Source organism: Ranitomeya imitator, chromosome 6 (assembly GCF_032444005.1).
Source record: "Ranitomeya imitator isolate aRanImi1 chromosome 6, aRanImi1.pri, whole genome shotgun sequence".
Lineage (NCBI taxonomy): Eukaryota > Metazoa > Chordata > Amphibia > Anura > Dendrobatidae > Ranitomeya > Ranitomeya imitator.
The window spans coordinates 530,694,799-530,709,999 of NC_091287.1; the positions used below are offsets into that span (position 1 = coordinate 530,694,799).

Below are 15,201 nucleotides of genomic sequence, written 5' to 3' on the forward strand. Positions count from 1 at the left end.
AATCATCATCTCCATCTGCCACTTTGCAAATGCAGATTTGCATAGCTGAATGACTGATCCTTTTCTTACACTGCTAAACCTACATTTCCCAGCAGCATCCTACTTCTCCTCAGTGCTGCAGACCGCTCACTCCCTTTCATCTGTACTCCTGACTAACTCCTTTACTCAGAGCAGGTCGGAGCGAGCTGTCCCTTCCCCCCCAGACGGCGTATGTGCAGGCCGTCATGACAGGGGTTTGGAGCAGAAGGGTAGAGGGTGGGGTCATGTTTAAGGGGAGGGGTAGTATGCATTGGGGGGTTTATAGGGCAATGAGGGGGTGGGGTTGGCCATTTCCCGCTCTGGAGGCCAATCGTGAGATCCCGCCCGCCCTGTTTTTTCTTTTTCTCGTTTGGAGGGTTTTTTCTGGGCTAAGTTGCTCTGGGTCATAGTGGCTGGTGGCGGTGGGAGGGGTCCTTGGAGTATGTACTAAATTGGCTTGGGGGATCCGCCAGGATACGGATTCTTCAGTTGGTGTAAAGTTTGGTTTCGGGTCTGGTGGTTTGGGGGAATCTTGGCAACGGTGGGCCGGATTCCCAGGTGTTAAGTGGACATTGGTAACCCTTCGGGATATTTTGGTGCTCCCGAGCCAGGTGGTAATGGCTTGGAGTAAATTATGGTCTGGTTTTTGTCCACTATATATTATGGTTTACCACCAGTTTGGAGCTTCAAGGACCTCCCCACGTTACTTTACCGTTATGTTTGTATGTTTATAATAAAGGCCACTGTGGCCAATTATTATCCAAGTTTTGAATCCTGTCTTTATTGGGGATGGGGTCTATTCGGGAATTTGGGAGAGGGGGCCTAAAGATAGGTGAATCCTACTGAGCTATCGAACAATACCAATGTCATGAGTTATCAATATAAACTAAGTGTAGAATTCACCTTATGCTTCTGTGCACTTTCTCTGCTCCTGTACAGTCCCCTGGCTGATCGTTGTTATCATCTGCCATTTACATCAGTATACCTGCCTGTTTTACATCATTTTTAGCTGGTTTCTCTCAGAGCTCAACTCTCCTGAACTACAGTGCTTGTAAGTTGTATAATGAGTTGTTTGCTACCTGTTGCTGAGAGACATGTCATGTGAAACTGCAAATGCTACTCTTTAGATGCATACGGCAGAAGATAATCTACTTCCGTATGTATTGATAGAACAGCATTTGCAGTTTCAAATCACCGATCTCTCATCAGCAAGGAACCTAAACTGTTTCTAGGAGAAAGAAAGCGCAAATAGGGTCTTATCTGATATAAAATTCAAAGATTAATTTCTGTTTGCACTCACCAAACGTTCACAATGCACAAAGCATATAGGGCTCATCAGAGCCAACAGCTGCCCCAGTCCACAGGTCTATCAGCAAGGAACATAGAAAGCTCAGCTCTTCACTGCCTAGTTATGACAAGCTATGTTGTGGAAGAGTGCAGGAGAGTTGAACTCTGCTAGAAACCCGCTAATGATGTAATATTACAAAATCAGTTTTATTGATGTAGAAGGCAAAAAAATCAGCCAGTCAGGGTACTGTACAGAAGCAGAGAGTGTATTGTGAAGGTAGAGTGCACTCTTTTTCAGTTCGGAAGCCAGAGCAGAGCTATGCTGGCAGGAAGCTAAATGAGAGAGACTGCACTGCCTATGATCGACCAGGAATAGTGAAAACTACAGCAGAATGGTTTGAGTATGTGGCCATGCAGCGCCCCAGAGTCGGGTCATTGCAGTAATGTCGCTCTGCCACTAAGGGGAGTGATATAATGTCTGATTGCACTAAAGGAGTTCACCTGACCAGGTATCACAGTCACACATTACACTTCACACTCCGGCCACCAGGGGGAGCAAAAAGGCACTATGTATTAGGCCACTCCTCACACTGGTAAAACTGGGGGTCGGATAGGAAGTTAGGACAGAACGCAGCCTGGGAGAGCTCCAGGGAGGACCTGTCAGGGGTGTGTGCCTTGCAGGTACCTAGCAGAAAGGACAGAACGTGACGGAGCCGCGCCTGCACTACCTTGCGGTGGTATCCTAAGAAAGGACACGAAGCGAAGGATATTGTGGAGAAGTGAGAAACGAGATCACAGCACAAAGGAGAGCCAGTAGGAGTCGTGCCCCGAGAACGGCAACATCCTACTGAGGCGCGTAGCTGGTGGCCAGAACACCGAGGAAGCAACTGACTCCAAGCATTACTTCAAACAGAAGCAGGACAGTTGATTATAGGTTGGCTGTCTACCATACATCACCTAAGAAGACATAGGGGGCAAGCGTGGAGAGGGGCGTCTCTAGGGTCCCAGAATAGCTCCGAGCCTTCCAGTCAAACGGATGCGTCCTATCCAGATAAACTTGGGGGACGGAGAGAGAGAGAGAAAGAACGAATACGGAAATTGTGAGGACTATCCCGAATGCTCAGCAGGGAAGAACTACAACACACAGGCGCTAGTGGTAGGCACTGATTTCCACCTGCAAAGGGAACTCTGGATGTGCCTTCGGACCGGCTGGTCTCAGCCAGCCCTGTTAGCAGTGCTCTGGATTGTGGATCCCGAAGCCTTCAGTAAAAGGTAAAGAGATTGCAACCCTGTGTCTTCGTTATTAACCGCGCTTCACATCATCGCCACATACACTACTGGGAAGCCCTGGGGATATACTTCACCTGTGGGAAGGTATACCATCTAGCTGCCATAACACCACCCCAGTGAGCCCCAAGCAGCGTCGGTGATCCTGACCGAATACCACAGGTGGCATCACGAAACCTTGGCCGACTTTCATCACCTTTCATTGGGCACCCCTTAGCAGGGTCACGGACCGGGTCCAGCCACCGTGACGACCTCAGAGCCGAGACAGAGAGGACCGGTACCGAGTAACCCGCGGCCCTGCGTCTGGGGGCACTTCAACTTGGCGTCACGAACAGGATCGTACTTAAGCCTGAGGAATCAGGTCATGTGTGCCTTGGAACTGTGTTGGAATTGTGCTTGAACTGTGATTTATTGCAAAGACTGTGTATTGCTATATACCGCAAAGATTCCCGCCAAAACTGCCGCCATTACAGCGCCACGAGGAGCGCAGGAGAAGAAGAAGGGCGTGGAGTTGTGGGCGTGAAAGAACTGAGAAGCGCGAAAAGCAATGGCCACCCAGTCCAAATATTTCTGTACGTTGAGGACGTGTCAGTCAGCAGCCGAGATCCGCCTCCTGATCCTAAATGGTGGGCGGAGACCAAAGAAACGAAACCGCCCACGAAGAGGAGAGCGGGAAAAGGACAAAGAGGACAGCAGCCACGTGGAGGACGCCATGACCAGTCACCCGGAGCCGGAGTGTGGGGTCAAAGACGGAGACCCCCCCAGTTACCCGGAGGAGCATCACGGCAGAGCCTTTGCTGCTGACACCGATTCCCTGCAGCTTGGAATGGAGGAGCTGATCGATCAACTCCTGCAGCTGCAGGTAGAGACCAAGTCCTCGCACCAGGTGGCGCCGGCGGAAGATCCATCATCGCTGATGTCGTCCCTTGTGCCGCGATCGGAACCCCTGCTGACACCATCGCAGAGCCCGCCATCGGCAGAATCGGCCGACCCCGAGGACATCGTGGAGGCAGGTAAAGACGCCGATCCTGCCCCGGTGGCCGAGGACCTGTTAGTGGGCCCGGTTGCAGCGCCACCTCCCCACAGCACTCACCGCCTCCAGCGCTTTGACCCCTGGGACAAGGTCACGGGTATGGAGTGGTTCCTCAAGGCCCCGATTGAGCCCATCACGCTTTCGGGAGACGTTTATGCCGAGCGGACCGTATACCGCTGGGGGCCGAAAAGCAGGAGGGAGAGAAAGTGGAGGTCCTGAGCTGGGAAAAATACCAGGCCCAACTTGCCTGGGAGTGGGAGGAAAAGGAGGCCGAATCTCAGGCCAAGCGTCAGGCCTACCATCGGAGGGACCAAGCGGTCAAGGCCAAGGCCCGCAAGGACTGCAGCACGGACCCGGCCCCGCGGAAGCGGGGCCAAGTGGTAGCCTTCCGACTCCGTGGAGGCTGGGGCTTCATTAAGGAACCGGGGCTGTACGCGGAGGTGTTCGTCAACCGCAGGGATGTAGAGTCACATCTCTTAGAGGGACACCCGGACCGGGATCTCTACCCGGGAGACATTGTCACGTACACCAGACACTTTGGGGAGAAGGGCTGGTTTGCGTTGAATGTGCATAAGAAGAGAGATCCGGTAGTGCACCAGGCCAAGGCTCCAGCCCCACCATCCCCTGCAGCGACAGTGTCCCCCTGTGGCCAGGTTTCCGCAATTACCAAGACCACCGTGATCACCCCGACGTGTACAATTGTCAGGGCCACCACCTGTACTGTCGCCACTACCACTACGGTAGCTGCCAAGGAGTTGCCTGCCGTGACGATCGGTGTTCCAGCTGCTCCTGAACAACGAACTGTGGGTACACAGACCCCTGTGTGGAGTGAGGGGACCCCTTATGTGGCACCTGGTAGTTGCCAGTATCCCGCTGGGCTACCCCGACCGGTGCTACCCCCTGAGTTGCAGCACTAAAACCTCGAAACCACAAACCTGTATATAGTTAACTGTTTCATGCTCTTTTGTTTAAAACCCGTTTAGGGTTAATCCTTAAAGGGATCCCTTCGTTTACCCGGGATCCCTATTGTTTTACATTTTTCTTTGCACAAGTTCATCAGTGTTTCCAGAGACTGCTGAATCATGGATGGTGAATGATTCACAAACTGGTTTTGTACATAGTTCGCACCTTCTTTAAGGTGCTCTCTACTGGTTTTACAAGGAAAGAAGACTTTGTGAAGAAACGATCCCTGATGACGACGAGGAAGTTTCTTGTGTCTTGCAGTTCCTTAGTGACTTGGTGATTGTTTGCACTACCTCAAAGAAGACTGATTTTTCCTCTTAAAGGGAATGTTACTTGTTGCCTTTTGATAGTGTTGCTTATGTAGTAAGATAGTAATAATGTTTACATAGTAGATGACATGTAGCTAGAGAGCTAGAAAGTGAACCCGAAGGGGTTAGTGAGTCTGAGAACCATAGAGATATGGTTGATAGATGGTTGCTGTGAACCTAGAAGAAGAGAGGCAGTAGTCCCGGACGAATAGCCAGGCAGTCCTGCATATGTGTGACGTCAGAAGAAATAAAGAAAAAGTTAGATTTGTACTGTAACGTTTTATAGTAAGCCTTTATTGGGTTCAGCTTATACGCCCTTAAAGGAAAAGTTAAATTATTGTTCAAAGATTTGCACTTAGTAGAATACCCGGTTGGGTAATAGGAATTATTTATAGTAGAAGATTAGAATGTTATTTAAGATACTTAAACATGTTTCTGTTTGTAACGTTCAAGCGACCTCACCTCCCATAAAGGGAAGTATTGTAATGTTTACATTGTTCAAAGCATTTCAAAAATTTTGTATGTCTTTTTTTCTAATATCTATTGTTGTTCTTCTTTTCCCAGTCCGGGAGTACTGGATTTAACAAGGGGGGAGTCAGTGCCCCAGAGTCCTGGTCGTTGCAGTAGTGTCGCTCTGCCACTAAGGGGAGTGATATTATGTCTGATTGCACTATATCACAGTCACACATTACACTTCACACTCCGGCCACCAGGGGGAGCAAAAGGCACTATGTATTAGGCCACTCCTCACACTGGTAAAACTGGGGGTCAGATAGGAAGTTAGAACAGAACGCAGCCTGGGAGAGCTGCAGGGAGGACCTGTCAGGGGTGGGTTCCTGGCAGGTACCTAGCAGAAAGGACAGAACGTGACGGAGCCGCGCCTGCACTACCTTGCGGCGACATCCTAAGAAAGGACACGAGGCAAGGATATTGTGGAGAAGTGAGAAACGAGATCACAGCACAAAGGAGAGCCAGTAGGAGTCGTGCCCCGAGAACGGCAACATCCTACTGAGGCGCGTAGCCGGTGGCCGGAACACCGAGGAAGTAACTGACTCCAAGCATTACTTCAAACAGCAGCAGGACAGTTGATTATAGGTTGGCTGTCTACCATACATCACCTAAGAAGACATAGGGGGCAAGCGTGGAGAGGGGTGTCTCTAGGGTCCCAGAATAGCTCCGAGCCTTCCCATCAAACGGGTGCATCCTATCCAGATAAACTTGGGGGACGGAGAGAGAGAGAGAAAGAACTAATACGAAAGTTGTGAGGACTATCCCGAATGCTCAGCAGGGAAGAACTACAACACACAGGCGCTAGTGGTAGGCACTGATTTCCGCCTGCAAAGAGAACTCTGGATGTTCCTTCGGACCGGCTGGTCTCAGCCAGCCCTGTTAGCAGTGCTCTGGATTGCGAAGCCTTCAGTAAAAGGTCCAGCCACCGTGACGACCTCAGAACCGAGACAGAGAGGACCGGTACCGAGTAACCCGCGGCCCTGCGTCTGGGGGCGCTTCATCCACGTTCAGGATTGCATCAGGATTTGCGCAGGATTTGACGCATTTTTCATGTATTTTTTGATGCTTTTTTTTCATGCGGATTTGTGTGTGTTTTTGTAAGCTCAATAAAGATATACAAAAAAAGAATTGTGATGTCATTTCTTGTCCAACCTCTTCATTTACATACTCCATTGAAGAATATACACACACAGCTAGATAGATATATAGATAGATAGATACGTTAGATGGATACAATATATAGATAGGATACATATCTATCGTATCTGTCTATCTATCGTATCTATCTATCACATCTATCTATGGATCTATCTATCGTATTTATCTATGGCATCTATCTATCGATATATCTATCTATTATCTACCGATATATCTATCTATAAATATATCTCTATATATATATATCGATAGATATATTGATAGATAGATAATATAGATAGATAATAGATAATAGATACTGTAGATACGATAGATAATAAATAAACAGATGATTGATAGATACAATAGATAGATGGATACGATAGATGGATCACACAAGCGAGAAACTCGGAAGAGTCTCGCATCTTAATACCCGGCACTGCCACCGGCACTCAGGTGCGGAGCGTGCAGCTGCATGTATTTCTACGCTTCATTCTTGAGTGCCGGCGCCAGTGTAGGATATTAAGATGTGAGACTCGTCCGATTTTCTCGCATTTGTGATCCCAGCCTTAAATAAAGACACACACACGAAATCTGCGTTAGGCCGGGGTCACACTCGTGAGAAACTCACACAAGTCTCTCGCTTCAATACCCGGCACTGCCACCAGCATTCGGAAGTGGAGCGTGCGGCTGCATGTATTTCTATGCAGCTGAACGCTCCGGTCCCGAGTGCCAGCGGCAGTGTCGGGTGTTGACGCTGGCCTTAAACGCAATGTTTAATTTAAAAAAAAAATTGGGCTCCCAAGCAATTTTCTGCGACATAGGGGGAAAGCCGACGGCTGGGGGACAATATTTTTAGCCTGGGAAGGAGTCTTACAGATGCGCCATTTCTGGGGCGGCTGGGGGCTGGTATTTGTAGCCAGGGGGGCCAATAACCATGGCCCCTCTCTAGGCCATGAATATCAGCCCGCAGCTGTGTGCGTAGCCTTTGCTGGCTATTAAATTAAGGGGACCCCCCCAAAAAAATGACGTGGGGTCCCCCTATATTTTATAGCCAGAAAGGCTACGCAGACAGCTGCGGGCTGATATTCATAGCCTAGAGAGGGGCCATGGTTATTGCCCCCCCCCCCCCGGCTACATATACCAGCCCCCAGCTGCCCCAGAAATGGCGCATCTGTGAGATGCGCCAATTCCGGCACTTAGCCCCTCTCTTCCCACTCCCCTGTAGCGGTGAGATATGGGTAATAAGGGGTTAATGTCACCTTGCTATTGTAAGGTGACATTAGCCTGGTTAATAATGGAGAGGCGTCAATAAGACGCCTATCCATTATTAATCCTAGAGTAGTGAAAGGGTTAAAAAAATAAAGACACAGCCAGAAAAAAAGCATTTTAATATTCTTAATTTTACCATACTTACCATACTCGATCGCCTGCATAAAAAAACAACTGTATACTGTTGTGAATTCTGTGGTCAAGCTCCCTCCTGTGGTCATGAGTGGTACTGCGGCTGGTTCTGTCTATGAGCTTCCTTTGGTGGATGTGAGTGGGGCTGTGGCTTCTGAGTTTCCTTCCTCAGGTGACGAGGTTAAGTCGTTAGGTACTGCTCTATTTAACTCCACCTAGTTCTTTGTTCCTGGCCTCCAGTCAATGTTCCAGTATTGGTCTTGCTCTCTCCTGGATCGTTCTTGTGGCCTGTCTTCACTGCATAAGCTAAGTTCTGCTTGTGTTACTTTTGTTTGCTATTTTTTCTGTCCAGCTTGCTATATTGGTTTTTCTTGCTTGCTGGAATCTCTGGGACGCAGAGGAAGCACCTCCGTACCGTTAGTCGGTGCGGAGGGTCTTTTTGCGCCCTCTGCGTGGTTGTTTGTAGGTTTTTGTGCTGACCGCAAAGTTATCTTTCCTATCCTCTGTCTATTCAGTAAGTCGGGCCTCATTTTGCTAAAACCTATTTCATCTCTGTGTTTGTATTTTCATCTTTACTCACAGTCATTATATGTGGGGGGCTGCCTTTTCCTTTGGGGAATTTCTCTGAGGCAAGGTAGGCTTATTTTTCTATCTTCAGGGCTAGCTAGTTTCTCAGGCTGTGCCTGAGGCGCCTAGGTCTGGTCAGGAGCGCTCCACGGCTACCTCTAGTGTGGTGTGATAGGATTAGGGATTGCGGTCAGCAGAGTTCCCACGTCCCAGAGCTCGTCCTATGTTATTATTAACTATCAGGTCACTTTGTGTGCTCTTAACCACCAGGTCTATTGTGTTTCTGAATCACCAGTTCATAACAGTACTGGAGGCCCAAAGTACTAATGCTTCTCAATAGAGGGAAAAGAGAAGTTCTGAGACCATTTTTTTTCTCTGCACTGTGTTTTGCCTTTCCTTTCCCCTAGACATTTGGGTGGTTCAGGACACAGGTGTAGTGATGGACATTAAAGGTCTGTTTTCTTGTGTGGATCATCTCGCTGCAAGAGTACAAAATATTCAAGACATTGTGGTTCAGAAATCTATGTTAGAACCTAGAATTCCTATTCCTGACTTATTTTCTGGAGATAGAGCTAAGTTTCTGAATTTCAAAAATAATTGTAAACTGTTTCTGGCTTTGAAACCCCGCTCCTCTGGTGACCCAGTTCAACTTCAACAAGTTAAGATTATTATTTCTTTTTTACGTGGCGACCCTCAAGACTGGGCATTTTCCCTTGCGCCAGGAGATCCTGCATTATGCGATATTGATGCGTTTTTTCTGGCGCTCGGATTGCTGTATGATGAACCTAATTCAGTGGATCAGGCAGAAAAAAATTTGCTGGCTCTGTGTCAGGGTCAGGATGAGGTAGAGATATATTGTCAGAAGTTTAGGAAGTGGTCTGTGCTCACTCAATGGAATGAATGTGCGCTGGCACCAATTTTCAGAAAGGGTCTCTCTGAAGCCCTTAAGGATGTCATGGTGGGATTTCCTATGCCTGCTGGTCTGAATGAGTCTATGTCTTTGGCCATTCAGATCAATCGACGCTTACGTGAGCGTAAAAATGTGCACCATTTGGCGGTATTATCTGAGCATAAACCTGAGCCTATGCAATGTGATAGGACTTTGACCAGAGCTGAACGGCAAGAACACAGACGTCGGAATGGGTTGTGTTTTTATTGTGGTGATTCCACTCATGCTATCTCCGATTGTCCTAAGCGCACTAAGCGGTTCGCTAGGTCTGCCACCATTGGTACGGTACAGTCGAAATTTCTTTTGTCCGTTACTTTGATCTGCTCTTTGTCATCCTATTCTGTCATGGCATTTGTGGATTCAGACGCTGCCCTGAATTTGATGGACTTGGACTTTGCTAGGCAATGTGGGTTTTTCTTGGAGCCTTTGCAGTATCCTATTCCATTGAGAGGAATTGATGCTACGCCTTTGGCCAAGAATAAGCCTCAGTATTGGACCCAATTGACCATGTGCATGGCTCCTGCACATCAGGAGGATATCCGCTTTCTGGTGTTGCATAATCTGCATGATGTGGTCGTTTTGGGGTTGCCATGGCTACAAGTCCATAACCCAGTATTGGATTGGAAATCTATGTCTGTGTCCAGCTGGGGTTGTCAGGGGGTACATGGTGATGTTCCATTTCTGTCTATTTCATCATCCACCCCTTCTGAGGTCCCAGAGTTCTTGTCGGATTACCGGGATGTATTTGATGAGCCCAAGTCCAGTACCCTACCTCCGCATAGGGATTGCGATTGTGCTATCGATTTGATTCCTGGTAGTAAGTTTCCTAAAGGTCGACTGTTTAATTTATCTGTGCCTGAGCACGCCGCTATGTGGAGTTACGTAAAGGAATCCTTGGAGAAGGGTCATATTCACCCGTCGTCGTCGCCATTGGGAGCAGGGTTCTTTTTTGTGGCCAAGAAGGATGGTTCGCTGAGACCTTGTATTGATTACCGCCTTCTAAACAAAATCACAGTCAAATTTCAGTATCCCTTGCCGCTGCTGTCTGATTTGTTTGCTCGGATTAAGGGGGCTAGTTGGTTCACCAAGATAGATCTTCGTGGTGCGTATTAAACAGGGCGATGAATGGAAAACAGCATTTAATACGCCCGAGGGCCATTTTGAGTACCTGGTTATGCCATTCGGGCTTTCTAATGCTCCATCAGTATTTCAGTCCTTTATGCATGACATCTTCCGAGAGTACCTGGATAAATTCCTGATTGTATACTTGGATGATATTTTGGTCTTCTCGGATGATTGGGAGTCTCACGTGAAGCAGGTTAGAATGGTGTTCTAGGTCCTGCGTGCGAATTCTTTGTTTGTGAAGGGGTCAAAGTGTCTCTTTGGTGTTCAGAAGGTTTCATTTTTGGGTTTCATTTTTTCCCCTTCTACTATCGAGATGGACCCTGTTAAAGTTCAGGCCATTTATGATTGGACTCAGCCGACATCTCTGAAGAGTCTGCAAAAGTTCCTGGGCTTTGCTAATTTTTATCGTCGCTTCATCAATAATTTTTCTAGTATTGCTAAACCGTTGACTGATTTAACCAAGAAGGGTGCTGATGTGGTCAATTGGTCTTCTGCTGCTGTGGAAGCTTTTCAGGAGTTGAAGCGTTGTTTTTCTTCTGCCCCTGTGTTGTGCCAACCAGATGTTTCGCTCCCGTTCCAGGTCGAGGTTGATGCTTCTGAGATTGGAGCAGGGGCTGTTTTGTCGCAAAGAAGTTCTGATGGCTCGGTGATGAAACCATGTGCCTTCTTTTCCAGGAAGTTTTCGCCTGCTGAGCGTAATTATGATGTTGGCAATCGAGAGTTGCTGGCCATGAAGTGGGCATTCGAGGAGTGGCGTCATTGGCTTGAAGGAGCTAAGCATCGCGTGGTGGTCTTGACTGATCACAAGAACTTGATGTATCTCGAGTCTGCCAAACGGTTGAATCCTAGACAGGCTCGTTGGTCGCTGTTTTTCTCCCGTTTTGACTTTGTGGTTTCGTACCTTCCGGGCTCTAAAAATGTGAAGGCGGATGCCCTGTCTAGGAGTTTTGTGCCCGACTCTCCGGGTTTGCCTGAGCCGGCGGGTATTCTCAAAGAGGGGGTAATTTTGTCTGCCATCTCCCCTGATTTTCGGCGGGTGCTGCAAAAATTTCAGGCTAATAGACCTGACCGTTGCCCAGCGGAGAAACTGTTTGTCCCTGATAGATGGACGAGTAGAGTTATCTCTGAGGTTCATTGTTCGGTGTTGGCTGGTCATCCTGGAATCTTTGGTACCAGAGATTTGGTGGCTAGATCCTTTTGGTGGCCGTCTCTGTCGCGGGATGTGCGTTCGTTTGTGCAGTTTGTGCTCGGGCTAAGCCCTGCTGTTCTCGTGCCAGTGGGTTGCTTTTGCCCTTGCCAGTCCCGAAGAGGCCCTGGACACATATCTCTATGGATTTTATTTCGGATCTCCCCGTCTCTCAAAAGATGTCGGTCATTTGGGTAGTTTGTGATCGCTTCTCTAAGATGGTCCATTTGGTACCCTTGTCTAAATTGCCATCCTCCTCTGATTTGGTGCCATTGTTTTTCCAGCATGTGGTTCGTTTACATGGCATTCCAGAGAACATCGTTTCCGACAGAGGTTCCCAGTTTGTTTCGAGGTTTTGGCGAACCTTTTGTGCTAGGATGGGCATTGATTTGTCTTTTTCCTCGGCTTTCCATCCTCAGACAAATGGCCAAACTGAACGAACCAATCAGACCTTGGAAACATATCTGAGATGTTTTGTTTCTGCTGATCAGGATGATTGGGTGTCCTTTTTGCCTTTGGCTGAGTTCGCCCTTAATAATCGGGCCAGCTCGGCTACGTTGGTTTCGCCGTTTTTCTGCAATTCTGGTTTCCATCCTTGTTTCTCTTCAGGGCAGGTTGAGTCTTCAGACTGTCCTGGTGTGGATACTGTGGTGGATAGGTTGCAGCAGATTTGGACTCATGTGGTGGACAATTTGATATTGTCCCAGGAGAAGGCTCAACGTTTCGCTAACCGCAGGCGCTGTGTGGGTCCCCGACTTCGTGTTGGGGATTTGGTTTGGTTGTCGTCTCGTTATATTCCTATGAAAGTTTCCTCTCCTAAGTTTAAGCCTCGTTTCATTGGTCCGTATAGGATTTCTGAGGTTCTTAATCCTGTGTCTTTTCGTTTGACCCTTCCAGCTTCTTTTTCCATCCATAATGTATTCCATAGGTCATTGTTGCGGAGATACGTAGCACCTGTGGTTCCATCCGTTGATCCTCCTGCCCCGGCTTTGGTTGAGGGGGAGTTGGAGTATATAGTGGAGAAGATTTTGGATTCTCGTATTTCGAGACGGAAACTCCAGTACCTGGTTAAGTGGAAGGGTTATGGTCAGGAAGATAATTCCTGGGTCTTTGCCTCTGATGTTCATGCTGCCGATCTGGTTCGTGCCTTTCATTTGGCTCATCCTGGTCGGCCTGGGGGCTCTGGTGAGAGTTCGGTGACCTCTCCTCAAGGGGGGGGTACTGTTGTGAATTCTGTGGTCAAGCTCCCTCCTGTGGTCATGAGTGGTACTGCGGCTGGTTCTGTCGATGAGCTTCCTTTGGTGGATGTGAGTGGGGCTGCGGCTTGAGTTTCCTTCCTCAGGTGACGAGGTTAAGTCGTTAGGTGCTGCTCTATTTAACTCCACCTAGTTTTTTGTTCCTGGCCTCCAGTCAATGTTCCAGTATTGGTCTTGCTCTCTCCTGGATCGTTCTTGTGGCCTGTCTTCACTGCATAAGCTAAGTTCTGCTTGTGTTACTTTTGTTTGCTATTTTTTCTGTCCAGCTTGCTATATTGGTTTTTCTTGCTTGCTGGAAGCTCTGGGACGCAGAGGAAGCACCTCCGTACCGTTAGTCGGGTCTGCCGTCTGCGTGTTTTACCACATAGTGGAGACGGGATTTAATGAAATTCCCTCCAATATGCTGTAACATCTGGACGCTGCGTGTTTGACGCTGCGGCTCTACGTCATTTGGGAGTTGATATGTGCAAAAAAAACAAGTTATTTTTGAAAAAAAATGAATAAATACATGTGTACATTATTATAAAACCGCATTGTGATTTTGTGAATAACCCATTGAAGGCAGTTACCACCTCCAAAATGCAAATTTAGATTCTTCCGAAGATCTGTAAAGTCCAACGATGTAAATCCATCTGAAGGGGTTAAAATATTTTGCAGCCACGAGCTTTGCTAATGCAACGTTGTTCGTGGCTGCAAAACCCCGGGGAATGAAGGTAAAGTTTATATGAGGCTCGAGTTCATATGAGGACAACCAGCAGAGGGCGCCTCTTATGAACTCGAGCCTGGGAGCTTTCTAGGAAAGTTCCCACGATCTAGGAACAACCAGCAGAGGGCGCCTCACCGCAAATGAAGGTAAATATAGGTCATTGACCAACTTTACCTTCATTCCCCGGGGTTTTGCAGCCACGAGCATCAATGCATTAGCACAGCTCGTGGCTGCAAAATATTTTAACCCCTTCAGATGGATTTACATCGTTGGACTTTACAGATCTGCGGAAGGTAAGGATATTGTTGGTTTATTATGTTTTTTTTTGTTACAGAACGAGGGTCTTCAGTGATTGGATTGGGCGTTCATTAAAATATTACAACAACCTTTGTTTTTATTTCATTAAAATAATTTTTAATAATGTGTTGGTGTATTTTTTTTAACCCTTTCCTAGTATTGGATTAATAATGGATAGGTGTCATAATTGACGCCTCTCCATTATTAATTTGGCTTAATGTCACCTTACAATAGCAAGGTGGCATTAACCCTTCATTACCCCATATCCCACCGCTACACGGGAATGGGAAGAGAGTGGCCAAGTGCCAGAATAGGCGCATCTTACAGATGTGCCTTTTCTGGGGTGGCTGGGGGCAGGTGTTTTTAGCCAGGGGGGGGGCCAATAACCGTGGAGCCTCTCCAGGCTATTAATATCTGCCCTCAGTCACTGGCTTTACTACTCTGGCGGAGAAAATTGCGCGGGAGCCCACGACAATTTTTTCCGCCATTTAACCCTTTAATTTAGTAGATAGAACGGCCAAATTTTGCATATACACACTACTAACATTAGTAGTGTGGAATATGCAAAAAAAGGGGGAGAAGACATGGTTTACTGTATGTAAACCATGTCTCAAATCATGTCGGGTTTAGGAAGGAGATAGCAAAAGCCGGTAATTGAATTACCGGCTTTAAAGCTGTCTAGCGCTGGAAGAAATATTAATATATATATATATATATATATATATATGTGTCTCACTGACATATATATATATATATATACATATATATATATATATACCTATTCTATGTGTACACATTTATTCTACCTATTCTACTGGAAGCTGTCAGTGTGATTTTACTGTACACCGCACTGAATTACCGGCTTTTCTCGCTAACACCGCTGCGTATTTCTCACAAGTCACACTGCTGGTCCGTGTGTGATCCGTATTTTTCAGGCTTTCATAGACTTTCATTGGCGTATTTCTTGCGCAGTACGGTGACAAATGCAGCATGCTGCGATTTTCTACGGCTGTAGAAAGCCGTATAATACGGATCCGTAAAATACGGCAGATAGGAGCAGGGGCATAGAGAATAATTGTGCCGTATGTTTTGCGAGTTTTACGGACGTAGTTTCTGCGCTCTTACGTCCGTAAAACTCGCAAGTGTGACCCCGGCCTTAGAGATATAT

The 15,201-nt window shown here is 47.4% G+C and overlaps 1 protein-coding gene across 1 annotated transcript in view; it reads right to left on the reverse strand.

Moving 5' to 3' along the window:
• Positions 1–15,201, reverse strand: part of LOC138641512 (transient receptor potential channel pyrexia-like) — a 243,104-nt gene that overhangs the window by 214,511 nt on the left and 13,392 nt on the right. The window lies entirely within an intron of this gene.